The following is a 19,770-nucleotide window of genomic DNA, read 5'->3' on the forward strand; positions in this document are numbered from 1 at the left end:
TTAGCATATATTATATTCCCTTCTTCATCTATGTCCTTTCCTTCGCAATCTGCCAACTCGTATGCCCCATTGCCAACTACCCTTTTCACGATATATGGGACTTCCCATGTAGGATCTATCTTTCCTCCTGATCCCCTTTGGTATGGGGGTATTTCTCGTAGTACAAGCTCTCCAGGTACGAAGCTTCTGGGATTTACTCTTTTGTTATACTCCCTTGACAACCTCTGATGATAATTTACCATATGTTGTAACGCAACTTCCCTGTTTTCCTCGAGGTCGTCCAACTTTGATAGAATCAATTCCAAGTTTAGCCCTTTCTCCCATGCTTCTCTTCTCGTGGTTGGAAGGATGACTTCGGCGGTCAACACAGCCTCAGCTCCATATGTCAAACAAAAAGGTGACATTCCCGTTGCATCTCGCCTGGTTGTTCTATATGACCATAACACGTTTAGGATCTGCTCACACCATCCCTTATGATGACCGTCCAACTTTTTCTTTAACCTTGTTGCTATCGTCTTGTTTGTATCCTCCGCTTGCCCGTTGCTCTGTGGGTATAACGGAGTTTATTTCCCGGATTGAATCTTGAATGCGTTAAATAACATTCTTACATTTTCTCCTTCAAACTGTTTCCCATTGTCTGAAACATTCATAACTGGTATTCCAAATCTACAAATAGTATTCTCTAGGATGATATCGTACACGTGACCATCTCTCGTGTGTTGTAGGGCTTTGGCTTCCAGCTATTTCGTGAAATAATCTGTTGCTACTATCAGGTACCTTCTTTGCTTTGTCCGGGTTACAAGCGGTCCAACGATATCTATTTCCCACATGGCGAAGGGCCATACACTCAATACAGAGTTTAAGCTCGTGGATGGTGCATGTATCCTTTTCCCAAATCTTTGACAGGCTTCACACCTTGTTGAGATATCCTTCGCTTCTTTGTGCATATATGGCCAAAAGTACCCTTGCGTCCTGGTTTTGAGAGCTAGTGACCTGGTTCCGCTATGATTACCAGCATCCCCATAGTGAATTGATTTCATGATTTATGTCCCTTCCTTCTGCGACAAACATCTCATCATTGGACCCAAATACGATCTTCGGTACATAATTCCTTCTCGCACCTCGTAATTCGTGGACTTGCTTTTAATTTTATTTTCCTCTTGCCTATCTCGCGGGAGATCTCCTTTCATAAAATAGTTATAAATGGGGGCTCGCCAATTATCATCGCTTATTTCCACATCCCCTTCTTCTATCATCATTACTTGGGACTCCCTTTCCTCTCTGCTTACTGAGGGTTGCATTAACTGTTCAATCATGATATGCCCGATTTTTGGATCCTAAATCATTGAGGCTATAAAGGCAAGTGCATCTGCATGTCTATTATTATCTCGTCCTATGTTTCTCCAAATAAGGCTTCATATCTTCATTAAGTATTCTTTCACGAGTTGTTGATATCTCTGCATCACCGGATCAACTGCGTTATATCTTCCTTCAATTTTGCGAACCACTATCTGCGAATCACTGGTAATTCATACTTCGTATAATCCCAATTCTATCGCAATCCTTAAATCATGTACCACTGCTTCATATTCAATCCTGTTATTTGTTTCTTTGTATTCCAACCGAAAGCAGAAAACTATCAAGATCCCTGTGGGAGAAGTGAATACTATCCTATTCCTCCTCCACAACTGTTTGATGATTCATCGAAAAATATTTCCCACCTTTTGGGATGATTCTCCTGTAACAAGTCCTTAGGGTTTGGCCGACTGTCGTCTACATCCATCATTTCCCATATGCTTTCGTCTTCCCCCGAAGGAAATTCAGCGAGGAACTCTGCTATTATGTGTGACTTAGTAGAAGTATGTACTTCATAATTTAGCTGAAATTGATCAATCTGGGTATTCCATCTTTTTACTCTCCCAACTCTCTTTGAATTCTTCAGGATTGATTTTATAGGAATTCTTGTAAGGACCTTAATTTTGTGGGTTTGGAAATAAGTCTGTAACTTTTGTGACGTGTAAAAAAATACCAGTATCAATTTTACAATATTTGGATAATTTTTCTCTGCGGAATTAAGGGTTTTGCTGAGGTAAAAGATTAGTTTCTCCACTCCTTCATCGTTCCGAAGTAAGACAACACTAATAGCGTTTGGTGTCGCTGCAAGACAAATAAACAGTTCCTCTCCGGGTTCTGGTTTTTGCAAGATTGAAAATTTAATAAGGTACTCCTTTATACCTTTCAACGCCTCTTCACACTCTTGTGTCCATGCGAATTTTTCTCCTTTCTTCAAAATGTCAAAGAAGATCTTATATTTGTCTGAGGACCGCGAGATAAATCTTCCCAAAGCTGCTAACTGCCCGTTTAATTTTTGTACATATTTTATGGTCGCGGGTGAGGGCCTTTCTAGTATATCCTGGACTTTTGCTGGATCAACTTCTATGCATTTTCGTGAAACTATGTGTCCCAGAAACTTCGCCGATTCAACCCCGAAGATGCATTTTATTGGGTTTATCTTCATTTTGTATTTCCTCATCTTTTCAAAGATCTCCCCAGGTCCTCCACATGATCCCCCGAATCTTTTGTCTTGACCAACATATCATCCACGTAAACTTCTAATTTCGTATGTACCCACTTGGAGAAAATTTTCTCCACCATCCGTTGATATGTTGCCCCTGCATTTTTCAATCCAAATGGCATTCTTGTGTAACAGTACAACCTCCTGGGAATGAAGAAGGCCGTGTGTTCCTGGTCTTCCTCAGCCAAGGGTATTTGATTGTATCCACAATATCCATCCATGGATGACAACCTTTTATACCATGATGCTGATTCCACCATCTGTGGGATATTTGGTAGGGGAAAACTATCTTTGGGACATGCGGTATTCAGGTCGTTGAAATCAATACATATTCTTATTCCATTGTTCTTTTTTGTCACGATTACCATGTTCGCAATCCAGTCTGGACAGTTTGCTGGCCTTATGATTCTTGCCTCCATCATCTTTTGAAGTTCATTATCGATTTGATCATGATATATTGTGGCGATCTTCCTTATTTGTTTCCTGATTGCCTTGATTGTCGGATATATATATAGCTCCAATCTATGGCATGCCACCCGTGGATCAATTCCTGGAATTTACTCCACGCAAATATGTCGCCATATTTTTTTAGAAATTCAACCAGCCTCACTTCTTCTTCTTCGTCCATTGTCGTCCCAATCTTTTGTTCTTGGGTTCATTGTCTGTCCCCAATTTTACATCCTTTATTGGTTCTACTGCAGCAAAGTTCATGACCGATTCTCTTAATGGCGTCGGCTACCTTATCTGTTTCACAAGCTCTCCTTCTTCTTCTGGTATCTCGCTGGGTATTGACCATCCTTATTTAGCTCTTGCCATGTATACCCTTAACTCGTCCTCCTTTTTCAACTCAAGCATTTTCTTATTTCGTTCCTTCTTCCTATTCAATCTTCCCTCGTAATTCTCAATGTCATTCTCATCACATTCTTCCGCGTCCTTGCTACTTCCACGTATCTCTCCAATCCCACTGGGCATGGGGAATCGTAATAATTGGTGATAGGTTGACACGACTCCCTTTATCCCATGGATCCACGGTCGGCCCATAAGGGCATTTTAGGGTGACTCCACATCCACCACGCAAACGGTAACCATTGTTTCTAATTCTCCTGCGAGGATCCTCATACATATCTCGCCTTTTGGTTTCGTTTCCACCCCGTTGAATCCGTAAAGTGTATATGCCGATGGTATCATGTCAGATCCTCATACCCCAAGGCTCTGAACGTATGGTAGAAGAGGACATCTACCGAACTTCCCATATCTACCAAGACTTTGTCTACAACCCGCATTCTTCATTGGCTTTATTCCTTCAAAAAATGTTTACACATGGTCAAGGTGATGACCAATAAATTCATGTGTTGAGCCCCTCCTTTTGGTGCATCCCGTGCCGAAAATTGTATGTCTCGATTTTTCCATTCCTATAGTGGATCCTTCTTTTCTACTGGCAATATTTCATTCCCTTCATAGTCCACCTTGTATATCCTTGAGAGCACATTATCTTGAAAGTTGAGGAAATCCTCCTTCGAATGCACTATAGAATTGCAGCCGAACGTCTTCCCTCCTTGGTTTGTTTTAACTTGATGTTGTCCCGTCAAGTCCCTATAATAATGTTGTGGTGCCGGTGGTAGCTCCCGACCTTATACGTAATGTGCGAGTTTTCCTTGCTCCATGAGGCGAAGTATGATTTTCTTAACGCTCCTGCAATTGTTGGTATGATGTCCATGAAAGCTATGATATCTACAGAACTCATGACTCTTCCTAAGAGTTGGTTCTCTTCCCAAATTTGGTGGTGTTGGAATTTCCTCAGTCAATATCACTTCCTCCCATATCCTCTCCACAGTTGCATTAAGCTTTAGGATTTCTAACTTTGTCCGAGCGTTTACTCCTTGCTTCGTCGGATTTATGTTCCTCAGCTGGTGTCCTTTGGATTTACCACTTTGAGGCTTTCGATCCTTCTGCAAGGATTTTTCCCTCTTTTGGTCAACCCGCTTCAGCTCTCCTTCTTATCTTGCTTTCACCATGGAAGCCATCATAACCTTCTTCTCCATCCATTGCACCTGGTCTTCCCTTTGTGAATTTCCCTTCTGAATCCTCAATATTCGCAGCTCTCGAAAGATTTCGTGTTCCATAATCCCTCTTACCGATTCATCAATATCTCTTTCTCGTGGTCCATACGCCTTCTTCCTTCTTCGTATCTTAGCTTATGATTTTCTGTTCTCGCCTCCACTAACAACCTCCTTAGATTTCTTTCCCGATCGTATCCTTCTATCAACCTTCTTCGTTCGTCCTCTTCCTCATAACCTTCGTAGGGGATCTCTTCCCCGAACAGGGTCCTTTTCCGAGATGAACTCGTTATCATTTCTGAACTAGTATTTTCTTCTTGAGAGATTCCAACCTTCATTTTACTGCCACGTTCATATTCCTCTTGTTTCGCCTGACTGCCTTGTTCTGCCGTTCCTGCTTGCCATTCCGGATTGTACCTTGCTCGCCCCTTATCTCGACGAGTTGTTTTACTCGATTCTTTAGATATCACGTCTTTATCACCATCGTTCTCCTCCACTTCTTCTCGATTTGTTTCCCCTTTCGTAATAGCCCCGACTTTCACGATTTGAGCTGGTTCCTCCATGGATTCATCCTCTACACTCTACTTGCTTTTACTTTTCCTTGTGACTTCTCGTCTTTCATCTGATGTGGGCGTCTCTCCCTTCTCCCCTTTCTTCAAGGCTTCCAACCTCTTGATCCTCCTTGCAGACGATGTTCGTCCTCTTTCCATTCTTCCTCCCCTTTTGTCCTCTAATCATTTGCTTCTCACCGTCGCCATCATGTGTGCCGCCCGATTTGGTGTTCTAATCATCGATTTTCCCTGATTTCAATATTGTTTTTCTCTAAAACCTAATCCTAAAAAGGGATGTTCGCTAAAATCTCTTACTCCTACAACTTTAGCTGAGATGTATTGCCAAGATCTATTATTCCTAAAACTCTAGCTTCTCTCCACTCCTTAGATGAGGATGAATCCCCAATCTAAGTTCCCTGTTTCTGGTCGCCAAAATGTAACCACTGGAAACCCAGTAGTACACCTAAAGTAATAGTAACCAAGATGTAAGATATAATAAGTAAGATAAACAACGAAATATTTATTGATGAATCATTCAAAGTAACAAAGATACAAGTTCTTGAATACAAGGAAATCATAATCTCTCCCCTAGGTTAAACTCTCCCATTCTCCAAAAATCTGATCCCTTATACATTTCCCAAGGACCTCTATTTAGCTCATTTTATCTCGTCGCGTTCTCGCAGTAACGCTTTACACTTCGCCCAGACTGTTTTCCATAAATTTTTTCCCCTTTTTTCGCTTACTTCACATGGACTTGTCGGAACACCTGTCTCTTTTCTTGCTCCATAATTTATCTATCTCGTGGATTGTCTTTTCGGCTAAGTAATCTTACTTTGTCCTTTTTTACTTCGCGGCAGATATCTTGTAGGGTACTACACGGATCTTCATAACCCTTGCTCTTCTCGGAGCTTACTTTGTGATGAGACACTATCTCGCACATAGATTTTACCTCGTCGACTTGTCAATAATGGTGAATCTGACTTGATTTGACAAGTCACTGACGAAGATTTTCGTGACACGATACAGGATCTTTAGTCCGGATTCTCACGTCTTCCTATGTCCACATGGCGATCCATATTTTGGTATCTACAGGCCTTGCGGTAACAAAGTAGTATCGGTATTGCACGAAAGTATTATTCATGATTAAGAAGTAATTAGAGTTTTATGGTTGTAGGTGGTAAACCATGGAGTTGACTTTTTATTGGTGGAGAAAGTGAAATCAGAAGTTCAAGGTTTCTTCAATCTCCCAATGGATGAGAAGAAAAAGTTTTGGCAGGAAGAAGGAGATATGGAAGGATTTGGACATGGGTTTGTTCAATCAGAAGAACAAAAGCTTGATTGGATATGTTCTTCATGCAAACACTTCCTCGACATTTGAGGAAGCCTCGGCTATTTCCAAAACTCCCTCTACCTCTCAGGTTACTTCTTCTTTCTCTTTTGTGTCAATCTAGTACCACCGTTCGAACATAGGTTAGAATTTTAAAACATATTGAAGTGCAATAGATTCCATAACCGGCCAGTTCATTTGTTCATACAGGGAGACATTTGAATCCTACTCACTGGGGTTGAATAAACTAAGCATGACTCTCCTTGAGTTGATGGGAAAGTCTCTAAAAATCGAGACAAGGGTCATGGCAGATTTGTTTGAAGACGGGTGGCAATCAATGAAGGTGAATTATCATCCTCCTTGCCCTCAACCTGAGCAAGTCATAGGCTTAACACCACATTCCGATGTTGGTGGTTTGATGATACTCCTTCAACTGAATGAAGTAGATGGATTACAGATTAGAAGGGAAAAGCTGTGGTTTCCCATTAAACCACTACCTAATGCCATTGTGGTGAACATTGGAGATATTTTGGAGGTAAAAAGAGTCTCTGAAAATGGAATTATCCAATTCTTGGGCATAAAGAGTTTTGACCATAACTTTTTTTGATGCATTCTTGTGGAAGATGATGAGTAATGGCATATACCGTAGCGTGGAGCACCGCGCAACAATAAACTCAACAAAAGAGAGGCTATCAGTTGCAACCTTTCATAGCCCTAACCTAGATAGAGAAATAGGCCCAATACCTAGCATGATCACACCACAGACAACTCCCTTGTTCAAAAAAATTGTGTATGATGATTATTTGAAGAAATTCTTTTCCCGTAAACTCGACGAAAAGTCATTCCTTGATTCCATGCGGATAGGAGAGGGTGATGAAGCCAATATCCCGCTAGTGTAACTAATACTGGTGTTTTAATGAAGGCATATTGTTGCAGTACTTGATATTTGCACTTGACTCAAAGTCAAAGTTGGGTTCAAATTCTATGTTTCTTCCTCTTGCTCTTGAAGACATTGTTGATATTTGATTAGAAAATCTACTTGCTTTGCTTGTACTTGGTATTGCGGTATATCATAGTAAGTAAATGACTAAGGATTTGTTGACATAGTCTCTAACGAGTGATTAATCAGAAACTTTTGCTGTCTCAATTGCTTCCACTTCCGTGTCGTGTCCGCGTCTGTGGAACCCAGCTCTTTCCCCTGGGCATTTAGATTTGGGTAGGCTTGGTGTATTATAAGAATAAAATAAAGTAGAAATCGTAGACAAAAAATGATGCCTTTGAGAGTCAACTCATCCATTTCATTTTCAACTTTATCTCATCTCCCCCATATACCAAAACCCATCTTCCCATTATCTATAATCTCTAGAAGTTGGTTCTTCATCTGATAGAAAAGCTGTATTTGAAATTCATGGAGACACCAAATTTGACAAAGCTAGGTGATTCTCTGTTTGTACCAAATGTTCAAGAATTGGCCAAACAGTCACTTTGCGGCTCAATTCTTAAAAATGCCACTCTTGGAAATGTGTTTCCAAAAGTGCCATCCTAAACCCAAATCTACCAAAAGTGTCACTATATGACATTTCTGCCCCTGATATTAGAGGACTCTTAATTGTTTAATATTATTTCCAACTTTCAAAACTTAAAGTAAGTGTTTTTTCGTATGGTTTTCAGTGCAAAGGTCCTGATGAAAACGTCAGGACACCCTACTGTACCCTAACATATTTTAAAAAAATCTTATTTTTTGAAATAAAAATTTGGAAATCACATTTTTTTAATGGTATTTAATTGTTTAGGGTCCCTAGACAGGGTCTGGACTCCTGACAGGACCTTTTTGGACCCACTCTAGTTTTCTAATAGAAAATAATATTAAAATAAGATAATTTTTGTTAATATTTTGTTGTCAAGTTCCAGGACCCTTTAACTGGACCCTATACTGGATTCTTGGATTATGAATAAAATAATCTTGTTAATGGAATTAAATAAGATTTGAAAGTTCTGGACCCTTTGAAGGAGGTCAGGACCTTAGTATAAGGACCTTTTAACTTGACCACCTAGGCGCCATGTAGATGACAAGTAGAACGAACGTGGTGAGGACCTTCTCTACCTGGGTCAGGACCTTTCTAAATACTTTTCTCAACTCGACCACGTAGGTGCCATGTAGGTGAAAACGGGGATGAACGAAGTGATAACATTTTTACTAGGGTCAAGACCATCTAAGCCGGGACCCTACCGTTTGACGGGACCCTAACGCTTCACCTTCCTTACACCCCCGTTACACCCCTCTTTTCCTTACATAACCCACCCAAGTTCATTCTTCTTTTTTTAGCGGTTCATCTTCTTCTTCTTCCTTCTTTCATATTTTTTTTCTTTTTCATGGCAGATGCTACACGATGAAAGCAAATCATCCAATTGAGATAGAGAAGGAATGATCTATAGGTGAGCTTAACTTTTAGCTCTTTCAAATTCGATATTAAATTTGGGTTAATTTCAATTTCAAACTCAAAGTTAGGGTTCTTAAATATGTATTGGGGATTCGAATCCATGTTTATTTACATAGTTTACAGTGAAATGAGGTACGGGTTATCTTTAATTTTGTGGTTTGGTTACTTAATTTATGTAGGGTTCATGATACAGGATGATCTTATAACTGATAGTATGTTATGTTTTGTGAAATGCAGTTGCTACTTTGTCGTCGCCATAATGATAAGCAAAGCTGTTCTCATCCACTGCAATGGTAAATGGGTGCACAAAAAAGGTAATGATGACTACAAAGGTATCACACATCTTGCGGGGGTACCTGATAAGTACACTTTTGAGGATGTGAAGAAGAGAGCAATGAATGTTTTAGGTTTCGTGCACAAACCTTGTTTTGATGTGTATGGCCTCATAGATGTCCCGGGAACCTCATTTAAGGAAAGGATTAAGATTGTTAGTGAAGAAATGTTGATTTTTTATGTTGGCCAGACATGTGGAGTCCCAAGCTTTTACACAATCAAATATGGAGAAGAAGTAAAAGTAGATATTCCTCTCGTGACTCCCAAAACAACTACTGGAGATTACAGCGGATCCAAGATGCTTCCCCACACTCCTTGACCCCTCTTAACAATCTCGCGTCGTGTTCCAGTGAGGATTATCAGTCCAAGAATGAAACCATCAAGGGAGATGGTGTTGTTAAAGGTACGTTTATTTGTCCCTCTTGTTATTGTACTTTTCTATTATGTTTTTCCTGACCAAATAGTCACATTAATGTTGAATGTTTTATTTTTTCAGCGAGTACTAGTGGTCCAAAGGCTAGGAGATGTCTTGAACCAGTAATGACTCCATCAGCCAAGAAACTCCGAAGTCTTCATGATGTGACAACAACTCCAGCGCCGGTTCTGGATATTCCTAAACCCCCGAAGGATATGAAGTACAATGATCTATGTGTGGGTAACACTTTCAAAAGCAAGGGGGAGCTGAAACTTATACTTGCAATAGCCAAAGTAGAAAGAAATAGCGGAGGTGGCAGAACATGTTTTGTAGCATCAATAGCATCATATTGCATATATGTACAGTCCAAACAAGTTTTGTTGTCCACCCTGTTGTATGATACATTTCAGACATATATATATATGCATGCTTCATGTTGTACTTATAGGTCAATCATGTAATGTTTGACCTTGCAGAAAATATCAAACAGACCTACCACAACGCCACGGCTTCGGTGGCATTTACAAGAGCTGCAAAAGCGTTTAGCAATGATGAGTATGAACTTGCTATGAGAGACCTAGGTTTAGTGAGACCCGCTGCTTTAAAATCTGAAGTGGATCTTGGACCGGAAATGTGGGCCAAGGTGAAGGCTAGAACAGGTCGTTTTACTCTCATGACTACAAACGCCTGTGAAACTTTCAATTCAAGAATAGCTGATGTTAAAGGTCTTCCAATCTGTAATTTAGTCGATTACATTCGCAGGTTCCTTATGGAATGGTTATGCGAACGTAGACAACTATCTCGTGATCGGCAAGATCCTTTGAGTCAACATGCACGGGATATAATCAAAGAACGGTGGGCTGTGGAAAAAAGGTTTGTGGCTTGCCATGTCGATGGGACGAATATGAAGTGGACGAGGGTGACTATGAAGAGCAGCACACCGTCTATCTTGACCGAAGGTCTTGCACGTGCAAAGTGTTTGACTATCAGCATCTTCCGTGTCCCCACGTACTTGTAGTGTGTGAGACATATAAGATAAAAGAAGAAGGCCTTTGTGGGTAATATTATAAAACATCGGTTTGGAGATCTATGTATGAACCTAAAATCTATAGTGTACTGAGCCCAGAAACTTGGGATGTCCCAGCGGAGGTGGCAGAACGGGTGGTGCTTCCTCCAAAAACTACACCAGAAGTTGGTCGTCGGAGCATCAAGAGGAAAAGGTCTTCCATTGAAAAACCTAGAAAGAAAAGAGCTTGTTCAAGGTGTCACCAGATAGGGCATTATGCTAACAGCAAACGTTGTCCCAAGGCTTAGAACTGGAGTGATTTTGGTTGCTGACATTGCTTACCTTGTTATGTTTGTTTGAAATAGTTTAGGAGGCATCATTAGTAGAGTGGATTTAGTCATATTTTCATCCTCAGGGTAAATTAGTTTTTCTCAGACTTGATATTAAACCTTAAATTTCGGAAAGTAGGTCTTTTGTAATTGAATTTGGGAATTACCCTTTAAAAAGGAATTCCTTAGTTATCTTATGTTTATTAATTGTAAGTTCTACTGGCATGTTTCTGTGAACTGATTACAAGAATCAAAAATCATTTACTACCATGTTGTTTTAGTGATTGGTAGCTAGGTGATGCACTCTTTTAAACGTGCTAATGTTCATTTACTTTTCTTATTGAAACAACGAAAATTATATAGCCATAACTAGGATAACCTACAAGTAAAAACAGTTCCATCGTACCTAATAAAAAGGACTTCAAATATAAAATAAACTAATCAGACATTATCTTAAACCATTCTTCATCACTTTTCTTTTCAAGTTCTGCGTTCTTGTGCCTTCGAATATTGCTCTTCATTGCACCATTCATCAGCTCAACAAGGGCAAGATCTTGAAACAAACTCTGTCCAAAATTCTCTTCCTTGATCCATACGCCGCTTCCATGATAAGGAATGATACATGACTCCGGGACTGAGATCCTTAACCTGTTGCATTCTTCACGTAACTGGCGATCCTCCTCTACTAACTCAAACCACTCCTTACAGAATTGGCTACCGTTTTTTGTTGTGTGGAAATTAGTTACTACACGCTTAGCAATAGGTTTTTTAGAGTCAACAAACTCATCACCATCCGACGCAACACCATTCCTCCCATATATGGTAGTATATGATTTCTTGTTCGGGCAGTTGAATTAAGTGAGGTTACGTCAGACTGTTGAGAGGATCTTGCCATTGTTTTCAGATGATTTGAGATAAAAACTTGTAAACAAATGTACCTAATAACAATGATTTTCTTTACCCTAGAGATTATTAAGCACAAACGAATCTGAATGATGTCCATTTATACTTTTTGGCAAACATGTAGAATTTAATGCCAACTAAATATAGCTGGCGCCTCTCATGTTCACCTCTCATGTGTAACTGAAAAGAAAAAAGCAAGCTGTTTTTGACTAATTACAATTAGTCAAAAAGTTTTTTTTTTGTTTCTTTTTTTCACGTTTCCCAATTAGTCTTCTGCTGGCAGCTTACGGGTTGTGTTACCTTTCAAAAAAAAAGAGATAAGGAAGAAGAAAAAAGCAAATTTAAAGCTTGTCCCATTCTTGGGTAATGTTTACACACATTGACAACATTCCCTTCAAATCCTCTCATTTGTACCTGAAAAGTGAAAACCAATTTCTTTTCATCACATTAGCCACAGCACCTCCATGCCATAAGGGGACAAACCGTTACCTCTATCACTATTAAAAATTGTGCATAAAAATGGTCCAATAAGGGAAAAATTATTGTGGCGGCCTGTATTTTATTTTAAGTCAAAGCAGGTGGGGGTGTGGGAGTTGGGAAGTAAATGCTTATTCAAATTTCAAAGCAAATGGGTGAGTCATTTAACATAACAAAGAAAAAAAAATTATAAACAAAAGAAAAATCAAACAACTTAGATATGAGTGAGGTAGGAAGATGCTTTCTCGGTCTACAATTCTATACATACATATATATATGACATCCAACCCTTAGGAGTGATTTCTTACAATTTAAACTACCCACTTCGATCACATGGGTTCAAGATCAGAGAGCAAATCATGTTTGGAAAAATGTTTTTCTAAAATTCCTTCAAAAAGAAGACGTCAAAGCAACCAACAAACCAACAACCTACCAAAACCAGCGGATGAGGGTTCTTCAAGTATGTCTTTAACAAATCTGGATACTTCTGCCAATGGAGTTATGTCCTGTGAGGAATGGTATGACTCGATTGAAGAAGGTCGTAGATTAAGAAAGGAAACAACTGAGTTGGGTCTTCCAGTTACGCCGTTGCCACCTCTTGGAGATCTATTACACCATACATACAATGATCTGGTCAAATGTGTTAATTCTATATAGCTGAGAATAATGCACTTAATAGGAGATTGATTAATCGGAAGAAGTATTCTGCTCTACATGGGACTAATATGTAACTGGAGTGGTAGTAAAATCAATCATTTTCTCTTGTAGTATTATGGTAAAAAAAAGTTTATTTAGAGCAATGTGTATGAGTGGTAATTTAGTATACCTTTTATCTTCTGTTCAGTTTACTTGGTAGTAACTGAAGTTGTTGTGCAAGTGCAATGCAGCAGGATAGTACTTCAGAGTATAAATTTACGAACAATATCGCAGTTCTCCATTGCTACTTTGTTGCTCTCCCTTTGTATTCAGCGAGCTTCATACTGCACAACTGACGATAAACAAAACCATCATCTTAGGTTTGATCCAAAACAAAACTATTAAAATACATCCCGAATCAGACGAACATACATTTTCATAAAATATAGAAAGGTATTTATCTACCATAATTCAACTTCTTCAACATAGTTTTCTAAGAAAACCAATGCATACATAATGTTCAAAATGTTACCATCTCAAAGGGGGTCAAACACCCATCAAAATTATATTTAGATACCCCTTTGTTAGCAGAAAAACCATAGTATATTTTCTATAATTCATATATTGGTGAACGCGTTACTATATGATGGGCACTCAACAATCATCACACAATAAGTATATATAGCAATAAGGTATATATACTTCCAATAAGGAAGTATATACATATGCAGGTCTAACAGGAAACTGGCCACTAGTTAGTAGTTACAAAGTTCCTTCCAATAAGGTAACAACTTCCATATCAATTTCTCAAAAACAACAAACAAACAAAAAATATATATCATCAACACCAATCCACAACTTCCATATCAATTTCTCAGCTTCAGTTGAAGTCCTTACATTGACTAGCTTCAAATTGGAGTCTTTCAATTTCTTCTCAGCTTGAGTTGGGCGTGTTTCCATGTTCCTAACTTAGTTCTCTATTCATCTTCACATTCATTTTCTTTTTCATTTTCTTTCTTTAGGTTCTCAACCTGCAAAATCAACAACAAAAAAAAATCACACCAATACATAACTTTCATATCAAATTAAAGTTCAAGTCATTCAATTTAAGTAACTAACCTAAAAACAAACCGATAAATCCCATATTGAAACCTAACTCCATGCATCTGCATAAAAATACCAAAAACAAAAAAAAATTGGTTAAAATCAACAAGCCAAACCTAACATCAGTATTATACAAAAGGTAAAAATCACCTAAATTGAATAAAATCAAGTATACCCGATATGAACTGCGACTAAAGATGTTGAGATCTACCTGTAGAAGATCTGAACTGCAACTTAAGATGTTCGATCTACCGTAAACCAACCAGAAAAAATAATTGTTAAACCCCCATTAAGAAAATCGACCAGTAAAAAATCAAGAAGAGAAAATTTTTTTTGATAAAAACCCTAACTGTACCTGCTGATTTTGTAAAATCAAACATAACTGCTGCACAATTGAGAGATGTTGAAGGTTAATAATCATAATGAATTTTAATGAGGTTTTGTCAAATAGGGCTTAAATGGTTGGTAATGGTGGAGTTCAAAGAAAGGAGGAGATATTTTGGCTGGTCTGGTTCTCGTTTGCAAATGAACTGATGAAGAGAGAGGGGATACATCAGGTAAAAGTGATAATTAGGGTTATGGTTTGCTTATATTGGTGGCAACGGTTGTAATTACTGTGAATCTTTAGGGAATTATTCGCGACACTTAGGGTTTCTCCCTAAATCGATGGCCAATAACCATCTATTGTGTCTCATACGGATTAAGAATCCAATGGTTCACATAAACCTATTTTGTTCGTATAGATCATGAAGTTTGTGTTTCTTTGCTAAACTCAATTCGTGTTTTCAGGGTATTAACAACCTTCATTATGACCAAGTATATTAATAAATGTCGTGTATATTTTAGTCCACGTCTAGATATGGATCATATTTCATATTGTCAGATTTCTAATTAATAGAGATGAAATATATCATATTTCAACATCTCGGGTTCAAAGTTTACTAGAGTTAAAACAGAGGTTCTTATTTCGATGAATTGAATATGATATCTATCGGATTTCGACATCTCGGGTTCAAAGATTACTAGAGTTAGACACGAGGTTATCGTTCGGATGAACTGAGGATGGATTATATGAGTTCTTATCATCCTGATTTCGTATATTACACGAGTGAGACTGGAGTCTATCACTCGGATGAACTGAGGATGGATCATATGAGTTCTTATCATCCCGGTTTCGTATATTACATGAGTTAGACCCGAGTCTCTCACTCGGATGAACTGAGGATAGATTATACGTATCTAAGGACCTTATCATTTGTGCTTGAGTGTTAGCAATCTGCCCTAACGTCGCAGCACTCTCCCGAACATCTCCAGTCGAGCGGTTGCCACCATCTCCATCATTGTTAGAATCCATGAAACAAGGATCAAACCTTTCTCTGAATCCAATTGACGCAGCGGTAACGATAAGAAATAGCCTTGAATCCACAAGGTGTGTTTTGAATCCACAAAACACTGTTCTGAATCCTGCACACAAGGTATAATCTCAAGATATTTGTGTTTTGAATCCACAAGAACAACAAATAGAACACTTGAAAATACACAAACAGAAAACTAGTTCCTTTTAAAATAACAATCATCAATAACGTTTTACAAATCAGGATCCTAAGATTAAATACTAGTAGGTAGTTATAGGAAGCTAACACACACATTAGACACACAAGATAAGAAACTGAAACTAGAAACTGAAAATAACTATTAGATATTTTCTGAAAGTTGTAACTGTCAGGTGTGACTATCCTTGTTCTGCATCAGTCTCTCACTCGGATGAACTGAGGATGGATTATACGAGTTTTTATCGTCCCGGGTTCTTATATTCTTGAAAATACACAAACATAAATCCATTTATCCTCCCATATATTGACTTTCATTCCATCACCCATTTCCTAAATACTGTTTTGTTCAACTAAAATTATTCCTTCGTAGATACATTTCCACATCCAAGAGCTAGAGGAAGGGATTTTATCTCTAAAAGCAGAGTTTCTCTGTGTTCCATTTTTTCTACTATGCTTTCAAACAGTTTTATTTTGTTTTTATATATAAATAGAGGTTCTCCTAGATAAGAATCTTTCAGGACTCACTAGAACAGAAGGTGAAATTAGGGATTCAAGAGAATCCCCCCAAAAAGGCGAAGAGAAAGATAGTCTTCTTGCAATAGAGATATTATTATCATATAAAGATGGGGAATCAGTATTTGGTACCGGGTCTGGAGAGTCCGACCCGGATCCGACTTCAAGAGTAGTCATGGGACCCGCATAAGCTTGGTTTTGTGTTTTTTTTTTGTTTTTTTTGTTGAAAAGACCACCAGGGAAGGGATAGAAAGCCACAATTAATTTTGACAAATCAAGACAGAACTAGGTTGCATGCAAAACATATCATTCTGCCGCACGTCCTAGGTTAATTAAGACGGAGAGACTAGGAAGAGGTAGAGGAAACTCAGACAGCAAAAGAAGGAGACAAATCAGCAAAAAAAGATTATAGGATCCTGAGATGATCTCTCTCAGGATAGAGATAGAGACGAACTAAGCATGTTGAAAAGAAAAAGAGATTATAGGATATGCATGATGAAAATATGATTTACTATTCGGGAATGATTCGCAAAATTACTAACTAGGATTATACGAGTTCTTATCGTCCCGGGTTCTTATATTCTTGAAAACACACAAACAGAAATCCATTTATCCTCCCATATATTGACTTTCATTCCATCACCCATTTCCTAAATACTGTTTTGTTCAACTAAAATTATTCCTTTGTAGATACATTTCCACATCCAAGAGCTAGAGGAAGGGATTTTATCTCTAAAAGCAGAGTTTCTTTGTGTTCCATTTTTTCTACTATGCTTTCAAACAGTTTTATTTTGGTTTTATCTATAAATAGAGGTGTTCCTAGATAAGAATATTTCAGGACTCACTAGAACAAAAGGTGAAATTAGGGATTCAAGAGAATCCCCCCAAAAAGGCGAAGAGAAAGATAGTCTTCTTGCAATAGAGATATTATTATCAGATAAAGATGGGGAATCATTATTTGGTACCGGGTCTGGAGAGTCCGACCCGGATCCGACTTCAAGAGTATTCATGGGACCCGCATAAGCTTGGTTTTGTGTTTTTTTTTTTTTTTGAAAAGACCACCAGGGAAGGGATAGAAAGCCACAATTAATTTTGACAAATCAAGACAGAACTAGGTTGCATGCAAAACATATCATTCTGCCGCACGTCCTAGGTTAATTAAGACTGAGAGACTAGGAAGAGGTAGAGGAAACTCAGACATCAAAAGAAGGAGACAAATCAGCAAAAAAAGATTATAGGATCCTGAGATGATCTCTCTCAGGATAGAGATAGAGACGAACTAAGCATGTTGAAAAGAAAAAGAGGTTATAGGATATGCATGATGAAAATATGAAAATATGAACTAAGCTGCTAACTCCCTTCAAAGAACATGGAGTAGATAAAATATCTAAGCATCAATTTTTAGAAGCAGAGACAAGCCGCTATACATACATAACTGAAGGATCATAACATGATCAACAAAATATAAACAGATATATCCAGGGTATAAGAGTCCATTGCCACTAACTTAGATTTAGAACTACAGCTGACATCTTTTTCAACTATACACATCCAAAAAACAGGGACCAACATGCTGGCCAGGAATTATACTACAAGATCATATGATTACAGGTTACTATTCACCACTTGTGCCATTCACCTCTATAAATTGTTTCTTGAATAGCTGCACCGCAAGTTCGCATCGATAACAAGTAGCGAAAGCAGGTTCGTCTTCACAAACAGGAATCTTCCTGACCATATGCTCGATAAACTTGAAAGCAAACACCCCACAAGAGTTACTGCATAAATAGTATATGGATCAATTCTCCAAATATAAGGTTAAAAATTCAAGGTTAAAAATAGATTTCAAGTAAGACTCACGTATCATTTTGATTAGGGGTTTTTAAGTCATATCTAGACCACCATGGACCGCGGTTGTATGTTTCTCCAAATAATCACGAATTTGACCGACTTCCGGGTGAATTTTGCTTGAGCGATTATTACGATTCGGTCTAAGAGAATCATAAATTGTAACTGTCTTCTCCTTTACTTGAATGGAGACTGCGACCCAGTGAATATTCTCAATACAAACTACACCATATACGATATCAACCTTATCCCAAGAGGGTAAATGCTCACTAGGTGGTGAACCACGGCGTCCTGCTAACCCTAGTCTGAATCTGTCAACTTGGGCAAAATCACCATTCGCAAAATGTTGTTGTTTCACGAGCAAGGCAGCTCAGTCACAATGTATTCATGCAATAATATAAATAAGTATAAAATATCCAATCTATTCTGCACAAAAACTTACCGGTAAGTGACTTTCAAAGTATGACCAGGTACCAGTGGATTTGTTAGAAGCATAAGACTTGTGCAAAAGCACCAATGCACTGTCAATAATCTGCAGGAAGACCAATAAACATAAAACTTCTGACAACCCAAATGATGTTCTCATTATTAGATTTAATCGTCAATATCAAATGATACAATATGACTCACATTACCGCATAACCAACCAGTTGAACGTAGTAGTAGTAGTTTATACTCAGAGAAAGACAATAATGATGTACCATCACCATTATAGTTATCGCCATGTTCCTTGATACTGTGGTAAATTAAGAAAGAAACAACATGATTGTTAGTTTTCACATATACAACAACACAGAGAAACAAAAAGGTATACTAGGGAGGAGAAACAACAAGACACAGTAACAAAAAAGGGTATACTAGGGATGAGGCTAACCCGAGGTTTATGAATCTGTTCACATCATCTATATCCTGCTTCGTTATTTGCTGATCCAATGTGTCTTCTTCAAAATAATTCATGATAACAGGCTCTTCGCTTGTCGGAACCTTTTTTGCGTTCTTTTTCGCCACTTTCCCTGTAGGAGTATACGGGGGAAACAGGGAAGGTGCAGGGTTTATTTTCCTCCTAGCCCTTCCCTGACCTTTTGTAACATCATCAGAAAGAACGATAATGGGTGCAGAAGGGCCAGTGCAGGGTTTATTTTTCTGACGCTTTCTTTTTTTTCCCTTTGAGCTGTTACAAATGTTTTTTACCTACATATCCGACACAGTCAAAAAGTCATACCACGATAGTTTTGTGAAAAAAGTATAAAATATATACATGCTAATGTAGCAACAAAACTAGAGATGCAATAAATACTTACAACAGATCGAATCACATCAACTTCCTTATTTGGAGGATTGTACGGATATGGTGGATTTAATTCAATACTGTTGGATCCATTGCCAGGAGTCACATTTGGCTTCTGCATTGCCGCACCATCAAAATCTCCTTCTTCGTTATGTCCTCCAGGTGGAGTCCCCTGTTCAAACAACATAAATATCAGTTCAATAAAAATTCAATATCAGAATAGATGTGACTTTCTATCTATCTTAATACAATGAATTTCCAATTAACTCACCGTTTTTGTCTTTGACAATGCATTGTACGTCTTGGTTCCACCAATCTTATCCTTTATTGATTTGATCTCGGCAGTTAAACACTCCACATGATTCAACATTGTTTTATGGCTATTACTTACCTGGACACTTAACTCCTCCAACT

At 38.3% G+C, this 19,770-nt stretch overlaps 1 pseudogene; it reads left to right on the forward strand.

The window, feature by feature from the left end:
* The window catches only part of LOC113350997, a 76,686-nt pseudogene that overhangs the window by 51,231 nt on the left and 5,685 nt on the right, over positions 1-19,770 (forward strand).

The sequence above is a fragment of the Papaver somniferum genome, chromosome 2, assembly GCF_003573695.1.
Source record: "Papaver somniferum cultivar HN1 chromosome 2, ASM357369v1, whole genome shotgun sequence".
In the NCBI taxonomy this organism is placed as follows: Eukaryota; Viridiplantae; Streptophyta; class Magnoliopsida; order Ranunculales; family Papaveraceae; genus Papaver; species Papaver somniferum.